The sequence below is a fragment of the Orcinus orca genome, chromosome 2, assembly GCF_937001465.1.
Source record: "Orcinus orca chromosome 2, mOrcOrc1.1, whole genome shotgun sequence".
Classification (NCBI taxonomy): Eukaryota; Metazoa; Chordata; class Mammalia; order Artiodactyla; family Delphinidae; genus Orcinus; species Orcinus orca.
In genome coordinates, this window is record NC_064560.1 from 125944757 (window position 1) to 125963242 (window position 18486).

At 38.3% G+C, this 18486-nt stretch overlaps 1 protein-coding gene and 3 gene segments (V, D, J or C); 3 read left to right on the forward strand and 1 right to left on the reverse strand.

The window, feature by feature from the left end:
* The window catches only part of SALL2 (spalt like transcription factor 2), a 915550-nt gene that overhangs the window by 131656 nt on the left and 765408 nt on the right, over positions 1-18486 (reverse strand).
* Positions 1-18486, forward strand: part of LOC117199197 (T cell receptor alpha variable 9-2-like) — a 153426-nt gene that overhangs the window by 38715 nt on the left and 96225 nt on the right.
* Positions 1-18486, forward strand: part of LOC101272106 (T cell receptor alpha variable 18-like) — a 155820-nt gene that overhangs the window by 19554 nt on the left and 117780 nt on the right.
* Positions 1-18486, forward strand: part of LOC125963600 (T cell receptor alpha variable 20-like) — a 156002-nt gene that overhangs the window by 1202 nt on the left and 136314 nt on the right.

The window sequence follows — 18486 nt, forward strand, 5'->3', positions numbered from 1 at the left end:
TTAATAATTTTTTTAAATTTTCAGAAAGTTCACTAGTAAGCCATCTAAGCATAGAGTTTTACTCATGGGAGAAACTTAATAATCCTTCAATTATGGATTCAGTTACTTTAACGGGTAAGGGGTTCTTTATATATTTGTTTTTTCTTGTGAAAGTTGGTCAATTTTGTTTCTTCTGCACATAGTTTATTATTTGCTACCTTTACTTGCTTTTATTTATCTTGCTACTTTTTCTAGTTCTTTGAGTTGCAAGTTTGACTATTGATTCTCAACATTTCTTCTTTCCTAACAAATAGAATTTAAATCCATAAATTTGCCTCTAATTACAAATATTCCTTGACTTCCAGGGGGGTTACGTCCCAATAAACCCATCATAAGTTGAAAATATCTTAAGTCAAAAGTGCATTTAATACACCTAAACTCTGGACATCATAGCTTAGCCTAGCTTACCTTGAACGTGCTCAGAACACTTATATTAGCCTACAGTTGGGCAAGATTATCTAACACAAAGCCTATTTTATAATATGGTGCTGACTCTCTCATGTAATTTATTGAATACTGTACTGAAAACAAAAAGCAGAGTGGTTGTCTGGGTTCAGACCGGTTTTATTTTGTTCTTTTTAACATCTTTATTGGAGTATAATTGCTTTACAATGGCATGTTAGGTTCTGCTTTATAACAAAGTGAATCAGCTATACATATACATATATCCCCATATCTCCTACCTCTCGTGTCTCCCTCCCACCCTCCCTATCCCACCCCTCTAGGTGGCCACAAAGCACCGAGCTGATCTCCCTGTGCTATGCAGCAGCTTCCCACTAGCTATCTATTTTACGTTTGGTAGTAGTGTGATGGTCGTTTACCCTTGTGATCCAGTGACTGGCTGGGAGCTGTCCAGCATCAAAAGAGAGCATCATACTAGCCCAGGAAAAAATCAAAATTCAAAGTTTGAAGTGTGGTTTCTACTTAATGCATATCACTTTCATACCATCATAAAGTCAGAAAACCGTAAGTCAGGGACCTTCTGTACTGCTTTTGCTGTATCCCACATGTTTGGATATGTCATATATTCATTATTATTCAACTAAAATGTTTGGCAATTTCCATTTGAAGTGGGGATTTTATGTCCCCTGATGATATTTCCAGGGACGTAAGAATGGCCAAATCCTGCCCTGCTCACCACTGGGAAGATTCCTGAGGATGCTTATATGTATTAGCTTAATACAAATGGAAGTGAAGAAGGACTTTCAGCTGAACCAGGACCTGATTACCTCTAAAGCAGGAAAGGTGGGTTGAGGTTCAGGCCTAAGTGGAGTTTCCTACTTCCTTCTGAATCCAGAAAAGCAAGCTCAGAATTCCTATAAGGATGAGTAGGAGAGATAGGCCACGCCTCAAACTGGCCAAGAGTTGACTTGATTTTCAAGTATGAAAGAGAAAGAGAAAGAGGTAGCCAATCACAGCATACTAAATTAGCTCTCCTTAGATTTGCTTATTATCACAGGTAGGCAAAGACTTAAAATGCAAGTGATATAAGCAGAGTGAGTGGAGTCTTGAGTCCTACATTTTAAGTTAGACTAAGGACTAATTTCCTACTCATAAATGGACTGCAAACAACAGAATCAGCCCTCCTCACCCCTCCCGTGTGGGAAGGGGAAGAGGCAAGGTCTACAAAGAAGGAAAGCAGATGTGGAAATTTCCTCCTTTAGGGAAAGAGAGGTATTCTTTTATCCACACCATCTGGTTTTGTTTAATTTTAATCTTTTGGGTTTACAGCTTTAAAGTCTGCCCAATGTGTTCAGGGAAAGAGATCAGAGAATTATCATGGGATCCTTGTTTCCACCTGCCCTTATTTTGTCATTTGCATCATTACCACAATCATCTTTATTATCATTTATGGAACACTTACCATATGCCAAGTCCATTGCTAAGCACTTTACAACTCATTTTATAATCTAAAAACCGCAAAGTAATATTAACCCATCCTCAGTTGAGGAAAACTCAGGCTTAAGAATGTTTAAAGATGAAGGGATTTCTGAGATAAAGTAAATGCTGCAGGCAATATAAGATGAGATTAAAAAATAAAAACTCCAGAGTTAACCAATTGGACAGTATTTGTCAAATTTTACTGTACATTTAAGAATCACATGAAGAAAAAGTATGTCTTATTCTGATCAACAGATTCTGATTCAATAGGTCTGGCATGAGGTTGGGGGTTTACTTTTTTAGTGAGTTACTTGATGAGTTTGGTTCAAGTGACTGGGAGATTTTACTCTGAAAAACACTATAAATGGAAGACTGCTGAATTTCAGGAGGATGGATGATATGAAAATGTATGTGTTGTGTATTCACTTAGATGTTAGGTGGTTAGAGAACCTCAGAACCCACCTGGGGACACCTAATGCACGTAACACCTTATTCTGATTAAACCATATCCTATTTTGATTAGTAAAAAAAAAAATCTCTTTTTTAATGATAAACAAGGTAATGACTTGTTTTCAACAACAGCAAAAAGAAATTTATCCATGGTTTAATGAACGGTGAGATTTGGTATAAAACTGATGTAAGTGCAAGTTTTTGTCACGTTAATGAGCTAGGCCAGCTGTAAGTGGAATGCCTTTTGTAACTGCAGGTACTCAAACGTGAAATGGAGAAAGTCTTAATTCTATGACAAGGGCTACTGTTATGATGATGGATGCTGTTGGATCAAAGATTTTTGTTAAGTGTTCATTGTTTATTTGTTTTCATTCTTTATTTTTAATTAAAAAACAAAACCTCTCTATATGGTAAAGGCCATGAGTCAGTTATTTCTTAATATTTCCTCCTCTGTTCTAAAGTTTAAATATATTATACTTCATAATTTTAATTAATCTTTTTACTCTTTCTGGATTCTTTACAACATTTAAAATTCATATTGAAGAAAGCAATTTACAACACTGATAAAATTTTGTTTATTGCAAAATATAGCACAATAATTATCTAACCCCTGCCTTCATAGTTCTCCTAATAATTTCCAGGAGAGACCACACTGATGACTTATAATTGTTTTATGACCATGTTTAATCTTCTGCCATATCCTCACAGCCAGGCTTTCCTTTTCCTGTATCTGTGGTGATTTGGTTTGTGCAGGGCTTATTATTGAATTTTGTTCCTCAAGCTCATCTAATTGGTAAATATTAATTGATATTACTAATATTATTGGAATATATTTATAATATATATAAATTACACAATATAAAATATTGGACAATATATGTATATTTTTTTATTTTCTCTTAAGAATTAGAAACCTTTATTTAGAATCACTTATAGAATCAAAGAGATTTTTTTTCCATTTAGATGAATAAGATGTACTCTGGAGCATTTTTCATTGTCACAAATTTGGCAGCTGGGACCCAGAACTAGGGACCAAGAGGCATTAAGCGTTCACCATTTTCCATTAAGAACAACTCACAGCCAGGCACTCCAGGATTTATGAAGAAGCAACTGTACAGACCCTGCAACCCCTGATCTTCACTTCTTTAGCTGATGTGAGGGATGGAGCAGTCAGGAGAAGAGTTTCATCAGAGTGTTCCACTTTCCCCATGAGCCACTTCAGACATCGCTATCCTAAAATACTTGCTTTTAAAGACAGAGATCATCGGAGTAAAAAGGAAAACTGCGTGGCATTCTGTCTTTGGATATCTGTTTCTGGAGCAGATTTTGATCTATTTTTGCATCTACTTAAGCAGAAGATGAGGAAATCAGAGAAGGATGGTACAGTGAAGGGGGGCAGCATTGGGGCTGCCTGGGTGTCTCCATGAGGCACGGTGAGGAGGAGTGAGTGCTGTGTCCCACAGGTGCCACCTCTGAAGGCAGCAGGCCTGAGTCATCAGCCAGTTCTCCACCAGGAAAAGGGGAGACAAGAGGCCATGGGGAGTGCTTCCTGAATGGGATCTGACAGGGAGGGGGAGATCCTGCCTTGAGGAGGCTCCTGAGGGTCCCCGGCCGCTCTCTCACAGGGATGCTCGCACATCGAGGCCCTCAGTGGTTGGGCAGGAAAGCAGTGCACCCAAAGGTGCACACCAGTTAAATGAGAAAGTGTCTGCCATTTTTAAAAAAATCTTAATTTTTGTTTCTTCCCTAACCTCAAGGGAATTAGAACCAAAGACAAAAGGCAGAGGAAGAGAACAGAGCAAGCCATGCTGACCTTACTGCAGCCAGGAGTCAAGCCTCAGGTTCAAAGAGCAGAAGAGAGAAATGAAGATGGAAGTTTTAACCAGGGCTGCACTGAGATTTATTTAATACATGAAAGTGGCCCAGAGGTCTTATGGTTTTCTTTCCAAGATGTCTCTAGGGGATAAGGTTCAATGTTCCTCCAAGGACCCATCGATACTTATGCCTCCTTGCTTTACTCGGATACTCTCTCCTCTCCCCCTTGCTCCACCTAGAAAATGCTTATTTTGCCTCAGGTAGGCTAGCTTGTATTATTTCAGTGTATCATCTCCTAAATCTGTAACTGATGCTTGTCCTTTGATTTGCCTATAGGACTAAAACTTTTGAAATAAAATGGTAAGCAAGGCAGCTTTATTTTTTTCCCAGCAGTACATCCTTTCTTTGAAGTGATGAGCTGAGAATCACCCATCTGCCTGAATGAAGGAAACATCATGTGGTTTTAAAAATGAAAAAAAGCAAAAACTCTGTAAATACTGCAACAATTGTCTTGTTACACACAGTGATCATTCTAAAAACTTAAATGACCAAAACTGTCCTATCTGTAACATGAGACGCACATCTAAGCTGTTCTCTTCCATTATCCGTACAGTAACTTTACAAAAGCTGGTAGGTGGACTTGCCTGGGATCTGGTGACGGCATTCATGTGTTTAGTCGCAAGAGGGGCCTGCTGTATCTGTCAGTAACGTCCCTGATCAGATGGGGAAAGAGTAGTTAGCTCTCATGCAATATTGAAGTCATGTGGAAACTATGACAAATGATATATTTTATTCTCTTTGTTATAAGCAGAATAGTCTGGGCACAGCTTCCAAACATTCAATGATTCCTGGCCTTGTCCCAATCCATTATGAAAGGTTTTCTTGCTACTTCAAATGGGATGACACACAAAGAGGAAGACAGGAAGTGGCTATGCAGATTTCCAGCTTAATTGATCCATTTCTGTCAATTTTTTGTAGGAACAAAGAAAAGTGTAATTTTTTTTCCAATGGGAAGAGAATTATTTTTCCTCAATCTCTTTTAGTTCTCTTAAACTTGAGAAGATAACAAGAAAACGTTTTCAAGTCTACTCCCCCTTCTTTCTTACAGTGTCTTTCCTTTTTTCCCTCCTTTCTCTCCTCCTGGCCAGTCCACTCTGTGTTGGGGCCGCTAGGCACACGCAGAGAATGGGGAAAGACCAGTTATGAACAGGGTTTGTGGATCGTAAGGATGAGTGCCAGGTCTATTGTTTCCTTTATACCAAGACATGCCGTCTATAAATGCCCTCCTAGTAACACATGATCCCTAGAAACATTTTAGGAGACCAGAGAATCGGGCAACTTGGCTTTTAGGTTAGGATCTGACCTTAACCTTCTCAGTCACTTTGAGCACATCACCCTCTGTATCTGAGTCTCATTTACTCTTTCTTGTCATTTTGTAAAAAGTATTTCTTTTCTTTAAAATTTTTATGAATTTATTTATTTTATTTTTGGCTGTGTTGGGTGTTCGTTGCAGCGCACGGGCTTTCTCTAGTTGCGGAGAGCAGGAGCTACTCTTCGTTGCAGTGCGTGGGCTTCTCATTGTGGTGGCTTCTCTTGTGGAGCATGGGCTGTAGGCGCCTGGGCTTCCGTAGTTGCGGCACATGGGCTCAGTAGTTGTGGCTCACGGGCTCTAGAGCGCAGGCTCAGTAGTTGTGGTGCATGGGCTTAGTTGCTCTGTGGCATGTGGGATCTTCCCAGACCAGGGCTCGAATCCGTGTCCCCTGCATTGGCAGGCAGATTCTTAACCACTGCAACACCAGGGAAGCCCCATCTTTCTTGTCATTTAGAGAGACTTTCCCCCTCCTCTCAAGGCTGTATAAGACTTGGTGTTCTTCCTCAATAGGCCACAAAAATGCCAATAAAAATTCCATTAGAAAAATCTTTTAACTTGCTTATGAACTAAACGTTGTTCAACCGAAAATAAACAGCATAGAGACTTCCTACTCCAGTTCTTAATGTGTACTTTTTCATACACAAAAAGAGAAAGTGAAAAGAAAATCACATCATTTGGCTTAGCAGTGGGAGATGTGCCCACAAGATGTCAGTATATGTTAGAACTAATACACAAATTCAGTAAAGTTGCAGGATACAAAACCAATACACAAAAATCAGTTGTGTTTCCACATACTACTAACAAACTATCAGAAGGTGATGTTAAGAAAACAATTCCATTTACAATTGCATCGAATAGAAAATATTTAGGAATAAATTTAAACAAGGAAGTGAAAGACCTGTACATTGAAATCTATAAGACATTGATTAAGGAAATTGAGAAGACAAAAATAAATGGGAAGATACTTTGTTCTCATGGACATAAAAAATTCAATTGTTGAAATATCCATAGTACCCAAAGCAATCTACAGATTGAATGAAATCCTTGTCAAAATTCTATGGCACTTTTCACAGAAATAGAACAAAAAAATCCTGAAATTTGTATGGTACCAAAATAGACCACCAATAGCCAAAGCAATCTAGAGAAAGAGGAACAAAACTGAGGGTATCACATTTGCTCATTTCAAAGTATATTACAAAGCTATAGTAGTCAAAACACTGGTAGTGGCATAAAAAAAGACACATTGATCAATGGAGCAGAATGGAGAGCCCAAATATAAGCCCCTGTTGTCTAGGTCCTCCGGCCTGGTGTCAGGCCTGAACCTCTGAGGTGGAAGAGCTGAGTTCAGGACATTGGACCACTAGAAACCTCCCGGCCACATGTAATATCAATCAGTGAGAGCACTCCCAGAGATCTCCGCCTCAATGTTAAGACCCTGCTCCACCCAATGGCCAGCAAGCTCCAGTGCTGGACACCCTATGCCAAACAACTTGTAAGACAGGAACACAGCCTTACCCATCAGCAGAGAGGCTGCCTAAAATAATATTAAGCTCACAGACACCACAAAACACACCACTGGAAGCAGCCCTGACCACCAGAAAGACAAGATCCAACCCCACCCACCAGAACAAAGACACCAGTCACCTCCACGAGGAAGCCTACACAAGACACTGAACTAACCTTATCCAATGGGGGCAGACACCAAAAGCAAGGGGAATTATGAACCTGCAGCCTGCAAAAAGGAAACCCAAACACAGTAAGTTAAACAAAATGAGAAGACAAAGAAATATGCAGCAGAGGAAAGAGTAAGGGAAAAACCCACCAGAGCAAAAAATATGAAGAGGAAATAGGCAGTCTACCTGAAAAAGGATTCAGAGTAATGATAGGAAGGATGATCCAAAATCTTGGAAATAGAATGGAGAAAATACAAGAAACGTTTAACAAGGACCTAGCAGAACTAAAGAGCAAACAAACAATGATGAACAACAAAATAAATGAAATTAAAAATTCTCTAGAAGGAATCAATAGAGAATAACTGAGACAGAAGAACGGGTAAGTGACCTGAAAGAGAGAATAGTGGAAATAACTACCACAGAGCGGAATAAAGAAAAAGAATGAAAAGAGTCAACGACAGTCTCAGAGACCTCTGGCACAAAATTAAATGCACCAACATTCGAATTATAGGGGTCCCAGAAGAAGAAGAGAAAAGGAAAGGGACTGAGAAATACTGGAAGAGATTATAGTTGAAAACTTCCCTAATATGGGAAAGGAAATTGTCAGTCAAGTCCAGGAAGTGCAGAGAGTCCCATACAGGATAAATCCAAGGAGAAACACGCCAATTCACATATTAATCAAACTATCAAAAGTTGAATACAAAGAAAAAATATTAAAGGTAGCAAGGGAAAAACAACAAATAATATACAAGGGAATGCCTATAAGGTTAACAGCTGATCTTTCAGAAGAAACTCCGCACGCCAGAAGGGAGTGCCAGGACATACTTTAAGTGATGAAAGGGAAAAACCTACAACCAAGACTACTCTACCCAGCAAGGATCTCATTCAGATCTGACGGACAAATTAAAACCTTTAAGACAAGCAAAAGCTAAGAGGATTCAGCATCACCAAACCAACTTTACAACAAATGCTAAAAGAACTTCTCTAGGCAGGAAACACAAGAGAAGGAAAAGACCTACAATAACAAACCCAAAACAATTAAGAAAATGGTAATAGGAACTACATATTGATAATTACCTTAAATGTAAATGGATTAAATGCTCCAACCAAAAGACATAGACTGGCTGAATGTATACAAAAGCAAGACCGGTATATATGCTGTCTACAAGAGACCCACTTCAGACCTAGGGACACATACACACTGAAAGTGAGGGGATGGAAAAAGATATTCCATGCAAATGGAAATCAAAAGAAAGCTGGAGTAGCAATTCTCATATCAGACAAAATAGACTTTAAAATAAAGACGACTACAAGAGACAAAGAGCGACACTACATAATGATCAAGGGATCAATCCAAGAAGATATAACAATTGTAAATATTTATACACCCAACACAGGAGCACCTCAATACATAAGGCAAATGCTAATAGCCATAAAAGGGGATATTGACAGTAACACAATCATAGTAGTGGACTTTAACACCTCACTTTCAGCAGTGGACAGATCATCCAAAATGGAAATAAATAAGAAAATAGAAGCTTTAAATGACACATTAAACAACATGGATTTAATTGACATTTATAGGACATTCCATCCAAAACAACAGTATACTTTCTTCTCAAGTGCTCATGGAATATTCTCCAGGAGAGATCACATCTTGGGTCACAAATCCAGCCTTGGTAAATTTAAGAAAATTTAAATTATATCAAGTATCTTTTCTGACCACAACACTATGAAACTAGATATCAATTACAGGAAAAAAACTGTAAAAAATGCAAACACATGGAGGCTAAACAATACACTAGTAAATAACCAGGAGATCACTGAGAAATCAAAGAGGAAACCGAAAAGTACCTAGAAACAAATGACAATGAAAACACGACGACCCAAAACCTATGGGATGCCCCAAAAGCAGTTCTAAGAGGGAAGTTTATAGCAATACAATCCTACCTTAAGAAACAAGAAAAAGCTCAAATGAACAACCTAAACTTACACCTAAGGCTATTAGAGAAAGAAGAACAAAAGAACCCCAAATTTAGCAGAAGGAAAGAAGTCATAAAGATCAGATCAGGAATAAATGAAAAAGAAATGAAGGAAACAATATCCAAGATCAATAAAACTAAAAGCTCTTTCTTTGAGAAGATAAACAAATTGATAAACCACTAGTCAGACTCATCAAGAAAAAAGAGAAGGAGACTCAAATCAACAGAATTAGAAATGAAAAAGGAGAAGTAACAATTGACACTGCAGAAATACAAAGGATCATGAGGGATTACTACAAGCAACTACATGCCAATAAAACGGACAACCTGGAAGAAATGGACAAATTCTTAGAAAAGCACAACTTTCTGAGACTGAACCAGGAAGAAATAGAAAATATAAATAGCCCAATCACAAGCACTGAAATTGAAACTGTGATTAAAAATCTTCCCACAAACAGAAGCCCAGGACCAGTGGGCTTCACAGGCGAATTCTATCAAACATTTAGAGAAGAGCTGACACCATCCTTCTCAAACTCTTGCAAAATATAGCAGCGGGAGGAACACTCCCAAACTCATTCTATGAGGCCACCATCACCCTGATACCAAAACCAAAGGTGTCACAAAGAAAGAAAACTATAGACCAATATCACTGATGAACACAGATGCACAAATCCTCAACAAAATACTAGCAAACAGAATCCAACAACACATTAAAAGGATCATAAACCATGATCAAGTGAGGTTTATCCCAGGAATGCAAGGATTTTTCAGTATATGCAAATCAATCAATGTGATACACCATATTAACAAACTGAAGGATAAAAACGATATGATCATCTCAATAGGTGCAGAAAAAGCTTTCAGCAAAATTCAACACCTATTTATGATAAAAGTTCTCCACAAAGTAGGCATAGAGGGAACTTACCTCAACGTAACAAAGGCCATATATGAGAAACCCACAGCCAACATCATCCTCAATGGTGAAAAACTGAAACCACTTCCTCTAAAATCAGGAACAAGAAAAAGGTTGTCCACTCTCGCCACTATTATTCAAAATAGTTTTGGAAGTTTTAGCCACAGCAATCAGAAAAGAAAAAGAAATAAAAGGAATCCAAATCGGAAAAGAAGAAATAAAGCTGTCACTGTTTGCAGATGACATGCTACTATACATAGAGAGTCCTAAAGATGATACCAGAAAACTACTAGAGCTTATAAATGAATCTGGTAAAGTAACCGGATACAGAATTAATGCACAGAAATCTCTTGCATTCCTATACACTAATGATGAAAAATCTGAAAGAGAAATTATGGAAACACTCCCATTTACTATTGCAACAAAAAGAATAAAATACCTAGGAATATACCTACCTAAAGAGACAAAAGACCTCTATGCAGAAAACTATAAGACACTGATGGAAGAAATTAAACAGCTTTCTTCAGATGGAGAAACAGATAGAGAGATATACCATGTTCTTCAATTGGAAGAATCAACATTGTGAAAATGACAATACTACCCAAAGCAATCTAAAGATTCAATGCAATCCCTACCAAACTAACAATGGCATTTTTTATTTTACAGAACTAGAACAAAAAATTTTTAAATTTGCATGGAAACACAAAAGACCCTGAATAGGCAAAGCAATCTTGAGAAAGAAAAATGGATCTGGAGGAATCAGGCTCCCTGACTTCAGACTATGCTACAAAGCTACAGTAATCACGACAGTATGGTACTGGCACAAAAACAGAAGTCTAGATCAGTGAAACAGGATAGAAAGCCCAGAGATAAACCCACGCACATATGATCACCTTATCTTTGATAAAGGAGGCAAGAATATACAATGGAGAAAAGACAGCCTCTTCAATAAGTGGTGCTGGGAAAACTGGACAGCTACATGTAAAAGAATGAATTAGAACACTTTCTAACACCATACACAAAAATAAACTCAGAATGGATTAAAGACCTAAATGTAAGACCAGACACTATCAAACTCTTAGAGGAAAACATAGGCAGAACACTCCTTGACATAAATCATAGCAAGATCTTTTTTGACCCACCTCCTAGAGAAATGGAAATAAAAACAAAAATAAACAAATGGGACCTAATGAAACTTAAAAGCTTTTTCACGGCAAAGGAAATCATAAACAAGACAAAAAGATAACCCTCAGAATGGGAGAAAATATGTTGTTGCAAATGAAGCAACTGACAAACAATTAATCTCCAAAATATACAAGCAGCTTATGCGGCTCAATATCAAGGAAACAAACAACCCAATCCAAAACTGGGCAGAAGATCTAAATAGACATTTCTCCAAAGAACATATACAGATTGCCAACAAATGGATGAAAAGATGCTCAACATCACTACTCATTAGAGAAGTGCAAATCAAAACTACAATGAGGTATCACCTCACACCGGTCAGAATGGCCATCATCAAAAATTCTACAAACAATAAATTTTAGAGAGGGTGTGGGGAAAAGGGAACCCTCTTGCACTGTTGGTGGGAATGTAAATTGATACAGCCACTATGGAGAACAGTATGGAGGTTCCTTAAAACCAGAACTACCATATGACCCAGCAATCCCACTACTGGGCATATACCCTGAGAAAACCGTAATTCAAAAAGAAGCATGTACCACACTGTTCATTGAAACCCTACTTACAATAGCCAGGACATGGAAGCAACCTAAATGTCCATGGACAGATGAATGAATAAAGAAGATGTGGCACATATATACAATGGAATATTACTCAGCCATAAAAAGAAACAAAATTGAGTTGTTTGTAGTGAGGTGGATGGACCTGGAGTCTGTCATACAGAGTGAAGTAATTCAGAAAGAGAAAAACAAATACCATATGCTAACACATATATGTGGAATCTAAAAAAAAAGAAAAAAAGTTCTGATGAACTTAGGGGCAGGACAGGAATAAAGACGCAGATGTAGAGAATGGACTTGAGTACACAGGGAGGGGGAAGGGTAAGCTGGGACGAAGTGAGTGAGTAGCATTGACATATATACACTACCAAATCTAGAATAGATAGCTAGTAGGAAGCAGCTGCATCGCACAGGGAGATCACCTCGGTGCTTTGTGCCCACCTAGAGGGGCGTGATAGGGAGGGTAGGGGGGAGATGCAAGAGGGAGGGTATATGGGGATATATGTATACATATAGCTGATTCACTTTGTTATACAGCAGAACCTAACACAACATTGTAAAGCAATTATACTCCAATAAAGATGTTAAAAAACAAAAGTAAAAAGAAACCCATGTGTACATAGTCAATTAATTCATGAAAAAGAAGCCAAAACTATACTTTCAGGAAAGGAAAGTCATTTCAATAAATGGTGTTAAGAAGAATGGAAAGCCCTATGCAAAAGAATGAAACTGGACACTTCTCTTACACCACACACAAAAATCAACTCAAATTGGATTAGAGACTTGAACATAGACCTAACCCAATAAAACTCCTAGAAGAAAACATACAGAACAAATTCCTTGACATCAGTCTTGGCAATGATTTTTTGTATTTGACACCAAAAGCAAAGACAACAAAAGCAGTAATAAACAAGTGGGACTACATCAAACTGTGAGGCAAAAGAAACCAGGAACAAAATGAGAAGGCAATCTAGGGAATGGGAGAAAATATTTTCCAATTATATATCTGATAAGGGGTTAATATCAAAATATATTAAAATATCATATGATCAATAGAAAAACCAATCTGATTAAAAAATAGGCAGATCATCTGAATAAACATTTTCCCAAAGAAGCCATACAAATGGCCAATGGGTGAATTAGAAGATACTCAACATGACTAATAATCAGGGAAATGAAAATCAAAATGAAAATGAGGTATCACCTTACACCTGTCAGAATGGCTATTATCAAAAAGAAAAGAAAAAAAGTGTTGGTAAGAATGTAAAAAAGAGGGAACCCTGTAAACTGTCAGTGGAAATGTAAATGAGTGCAATGTCTATGGCAAACAGTATGGAGATGCCTCAAAAAAATTAAAACGAGCACTACTATACGATCCAGCATTTCCACTTCTGGGTATATACCTGAAGGAAATAAAAGCACCATCTCAGAAAGATATCTCTTCATTGCAGCTCATCTACAATAGCCAAGACTTGGAAACAACCTAAGTGTCCACTGACAGATAAATGAACAAGGATAATGTCATCAAAAAAAAAAGAAACCCTGCCATTTACAACATGGATGAAACTAGAGGGCATAATGTTAAGTGAAGACAAAGTCAAATACTGTATGAAAATTAAAATTAAAAAAATACTGTATGAAAACACTTGTATGTGGAATCTAAAGCACAGGCACAGACATACACACACAGCAGAACTCATAGGTACAGAGAACAGATTGGCGATTGTCAGAATCAGTGGGGGATGGGGGTGGGAGTCTGTGAAGGTGCTCAACAGGTACAAACTTCCAGTTAAAGACAAATTCCTCCTGGGGATGCAATGTACAGCATGATGACTATAGTTTAAAATTTAAAAAAAAAGATGTCACTATATGAATTCCTCTGGCTCTCAAAGTTCGTTTTGCTTTTTTTCTAGTAGTTTGAACAGTTTAATAACAAATTTGGAGTAGAATGTATATATGAGTAGAGTAGCTTTCACTTGAATGAAATATACAAGATTAAAATAAGATATAATGCCTAGATGGGAATGCATGGTCAGCATGAGAAAACAGTCATCAAGGATGTCACAGGGAGGGACTAGGGAAGATCTGGGAACCCCAGTAGTGATTCTGTGCCCTCATATGATATGTGAATTTGGAATTCCCATAAAGGAATCAAGGAGAGTTTGAAGACAATCGACAACAGAATAACTCAGTTATTCTCATTGGGGTTTCTTTATGAGGTGCTGAAACAAAAATAAAATGCTTGAAATTTGATCATTTGGCATAAACAACTTCATTAGATGAAATTTCAGGATAAAATGGAAAAGAATCTTCATTCCTTCAATGTCAAGAGAAGGAAATATTTTTATTTTGCAAAGCATTTATACTGTTAATAGTTTTTATATTTTCACTGATTAAACAGTATGTTATGAGAAGCTTTGTCTTCGTGACATCTATGACAATAATTATAGAATTGCACCAAACAATATATGTGCACTCATGACAAACACATGGCCAAATATTTGGATTTAGAGGACCTGTGGAGCCTTGCTTCCTACAACTTCTAGTAAGTTAAGCATAGAGTTACATCACAAGTGAATATGATTTTACTGCCACTACCATTTGTTATTCCAATACACAACTGGAGATATAACAGAAGTCAGAACCCTGTTTTGTTCTCATTTGTCTGAGTGATATTTGCTGTTGTGAAGTTACCAGTTCCCATGATTTGGCGGGTAAGTAGGAAGGAAGGGGGGTGATGGCTTCTGGCTTATCTTTTGTAGGGAAGTCGAGGATCAGTGAACATATTTCACCTTAGAATCGAAGTTGGAGGCAAGAAAACAATCAAAAGAACATGAATGAATATTTGCAAACACAGCATGATTCATAATGAATTTGTTTCTGGTAAGCCCTTCAGATTCCATCACAGATTAATTTACTAAATTTGGAAATCTGAAGTAATAAATCTCCTTCCCATATGTCCTTCAATATTGATCATGGACTGTCCTTTACTATATATAATCATTTATCATTAAACCACAAGGAAAGGGAGCACAATGTTTAAGGCAGGCCAAATCTCCCAACCTGGGTGTTATACACATTCAGACTTGATCCAGCCAGAAACTACATTTCAGAGACAGCTGCTATAGTGCAGCTGAGGGACCTTGCACCTTTACTGTCAGGAACTCAGAGCAGGGCCATTTCAACAAGGGGGAAATCCTGCCATTATGCTGCTCCCCAGACTGCTGTGGGCATTCATGGCTCTCCTCTGCTTAGCTACACATAATTGCAAACCAGGGCGTCGGCTGCCTGTCAGCACTCAGAGGTGAAATGGGACAGAGGAGTAGATGTCTCAACTAAAAATACACTCTCACCCCTGCGACACTCATTAATGAGTTATTTTGACCTTAAAGTCAAAGGACTAGCACTGTTTTAGAGACCTTGTCTGTACTTTCTTTTCTACTTGTCTATTTGCCTTTGGTTCTTTTAATTCTTCCGTTAAAACAATGAAACCAAATGGAAGATTGACAGCTACATTCCACAAGAACGTGTAACAGTATACAAAACGTCAGTTACCAACTTCTGTGGCGTTGACATGTACTGAGTGTTTACAGCCTGTAGATAACATGTTTTGTAGGAGTGCATTATAGCATTGTGTCACAGAAAGATCTGGCATGCTTATCTTGACTTTATTTTACAAAGAGAAAAATAATCAGCTCCTCACAAGTGAGACTGAACACTTTGGACCGATGGGATAGATAATGTGACATCAAGACAAGAATAGGACACATGATCTACTAAGTACAGTTCTACTTGGGGAGGCAACAGGACTGAAGATCCGGAATATCCTGATCTTCCTCAAAGTCTAATAAATAAGACTCAATGTCAGGTTTCAAAAGAATATATTATTCCTGCTATAATTTCATGAAAACATAAAAAACTGAATAGATTCTGAAAACCTGAGGGGCTGATTTTTTAACATTCCATGTTAAAGTAACTTTATTTAGTGAAAACTCTAAATAGAGCCCTAGAACCCGGTTAAAAAAAAGAGATACATCAATTATTTTGGATAATACTGCCTTTCACCAAGAAAGCTGAAAATCTGTGAGTTTTAAAAGAACTCCACTGATTCAGAATGGAGAAAAGTAAAGAGAGGCTAAATGAATGACCAGTAAGTAGATTACAAGAAGGGTGCATATCCTATACTAAATTCTATTTTAAATGGGCCGGCAAAATTATTCTGCTGAATAATTATCAACGCGTGTCAACCTGTTTAATCTGTAGTTCCCCTCAGCTCAAAACTTTAATACTAATTTTTCCATGCTCCTTTTCAGATACTGCCTAACAACTACCGTGGGAAGAAAAGTAGACATAGTTTTGTGGTGAGCCAGACTTTTTCCCCATCTGTGCACTGACCACGTGGTCTATGAACATAACACCCTACTTCCTGTTTGGAGGAGTGACACAGGAACCCAGGTACTATGTATATGTGCTGCGAGGCCCTCAAAGACACTGAACTCTCAGCTTGAGGCAGAACTGAAAACATATGTGCAGGGGAATTCTTGCCACATGGTGCTCTCCAGCCTGCCCTGGGTATTCCTGGCCTTCATCTTCTCTGGTAGGGATGGTTCCAAATATGGGTACAAATGTTCAGGTTGAAAGGGCTGCACACAGGCACATGGTACTTCACATGGACTTGGGGAGGAAAGGAGGATTGGAGAAAAGAAAGCTTATCATGATTTCAATTTGGTTTTTCTTTGGGTCCTAAATTAGTCTAATTCCTACATTATTTTGTTCACTACTTCAGCTCTGTTTTCTGATTTTTTCCCACAGGATTTGGTGCGGCCCAGAAAGTTATTCAAGTCCAGCGAGCCATATCCAGTCAGCTAGGGGAGGCGGTCACCTTGAGCTGTCAGTATAAAACAAGCTGGTACCAGTACGATATTTTTTGGTATAAGCAGCTTCCCAGTGGAGAGATGACTTTCCTTATTCATCAGAGTTCTTCTGGCCAAAATGCAAAGAATGGCCGCTATTCTGTAAACTTCCAGGAAAGACATAAATTCATCAGCCTCACCATTTCAGCCTTACTGGTGGAAGATTCTGCAAACTACTTCTGTGCTCTCTGGGACCTCACAGTGCTTGAAGTAATAGGAAAAGCCAAACAAAAACCCCAGAGCTCAATAAGAGAGAGCCCCCTTGCTGCGGGAGCCCCGCTGAAAGGCACATCTGCAGACCCCAGACAAGAACTGGTAGTCCTGTGGTTGCTTAATCTGTGGTCTGGATCAGGAGATTTAATTCTAAATAAAATCTCCTGCTATCTCACTTGGGAACAGATGTCCAGAGTGACTTTCTACTAATACATACTCAGTCTTGAATTTTTGACTTTAAGTCCATCACACAGAACATGTGGAAAACTGTCTAAAGTTGAAAACTTGCTCCATAATAATTTAATGTGGCAGTTCCACCTAAAGACACTCACATCACAAACCTGGGTCTAGTTATCTGAAATGGTCATGAAAATCATTTCCTTAGTCCTTTCCTCTTAGACTTTGTGTCAGGGTACAATCAGAGAAGCAAATCACAAGTGATCTAGAATAAGAGACTCACTGTAGAGAATAGAACTCAGGCAATAGCTAGAGCTGGTGGAGGGGTCTATACAAAGCTGTTATCTTTGCATCTGGTGTTGAGCCTGAATTCACTGTTAGTCAGTTAGAGTGTCATTTGGGAAGGAAAGTTGGATGTGGACAAAAGCATGGACAGACTGTGACATGTACGGATACTAGAACCCATGAGGACAATGGAACCCACAAAGATACACTAAAACTTGTCTGTCTCTCACCTCCTTCAGTCTCACAATGGTGGGTGACCTCAAGGAGAAGTGGGTGTCATTTGCCCTCATGCTACACGCATACTTGGTCCAAGACAAAGAGAAGATGAGGAGGAGATCGGGTGGGCGGTAGAGGAGTTGTGAGTCAACAATAAGATGAGCTAGTTCATCAGCAGGCACATGTGTGAGTTGCCCAGTTCCTGGAGCCCTGCACCAACCAGCAGAGCTTAAAAAATGTGGCTACTTCATGACAACTACCTTCTAAACCTTGCGCAAGTCTTTTTTGTGGCCAACCCTAACCCAGAACAATACAGGGAAGCAAATTCTGGGACACAGATATCCAGATAGTTGAGACACTACAAAGCTACTACAGTACCCTCTATGTCAACTAGTCACCCATCTATACCTCTTTTAAGAAGACAACTTTCAAATAAACACAACAGCAAAACTATGCTTCCTGTTAATAAGATGCAGTTATTCCCCATTCAACCAAAACCAAGCTAACCCTCTCCCGAAGAGAGTACACCCAGTTAATTTATCCATTTTGGGGTGGTGTTCTTTCCTCTTATACCTCATTCACACTGTCCCATTGAATCCTGCATCTTAACCACTGAGATACAATGAGATATGAGATAAACTTATACTTGCACATCATATGTTACCACAGGCAGACAAGTAGGGGAGAGACTTAAAAATGGTTAATGTATACATAACCATATTCATATCAAAATGAAAACGAAATTGTCATAAGTATTATAGTTCTTGTTTCTGCAAACGACCACATGATTGTAGGTGGTATTTATAACTACCATT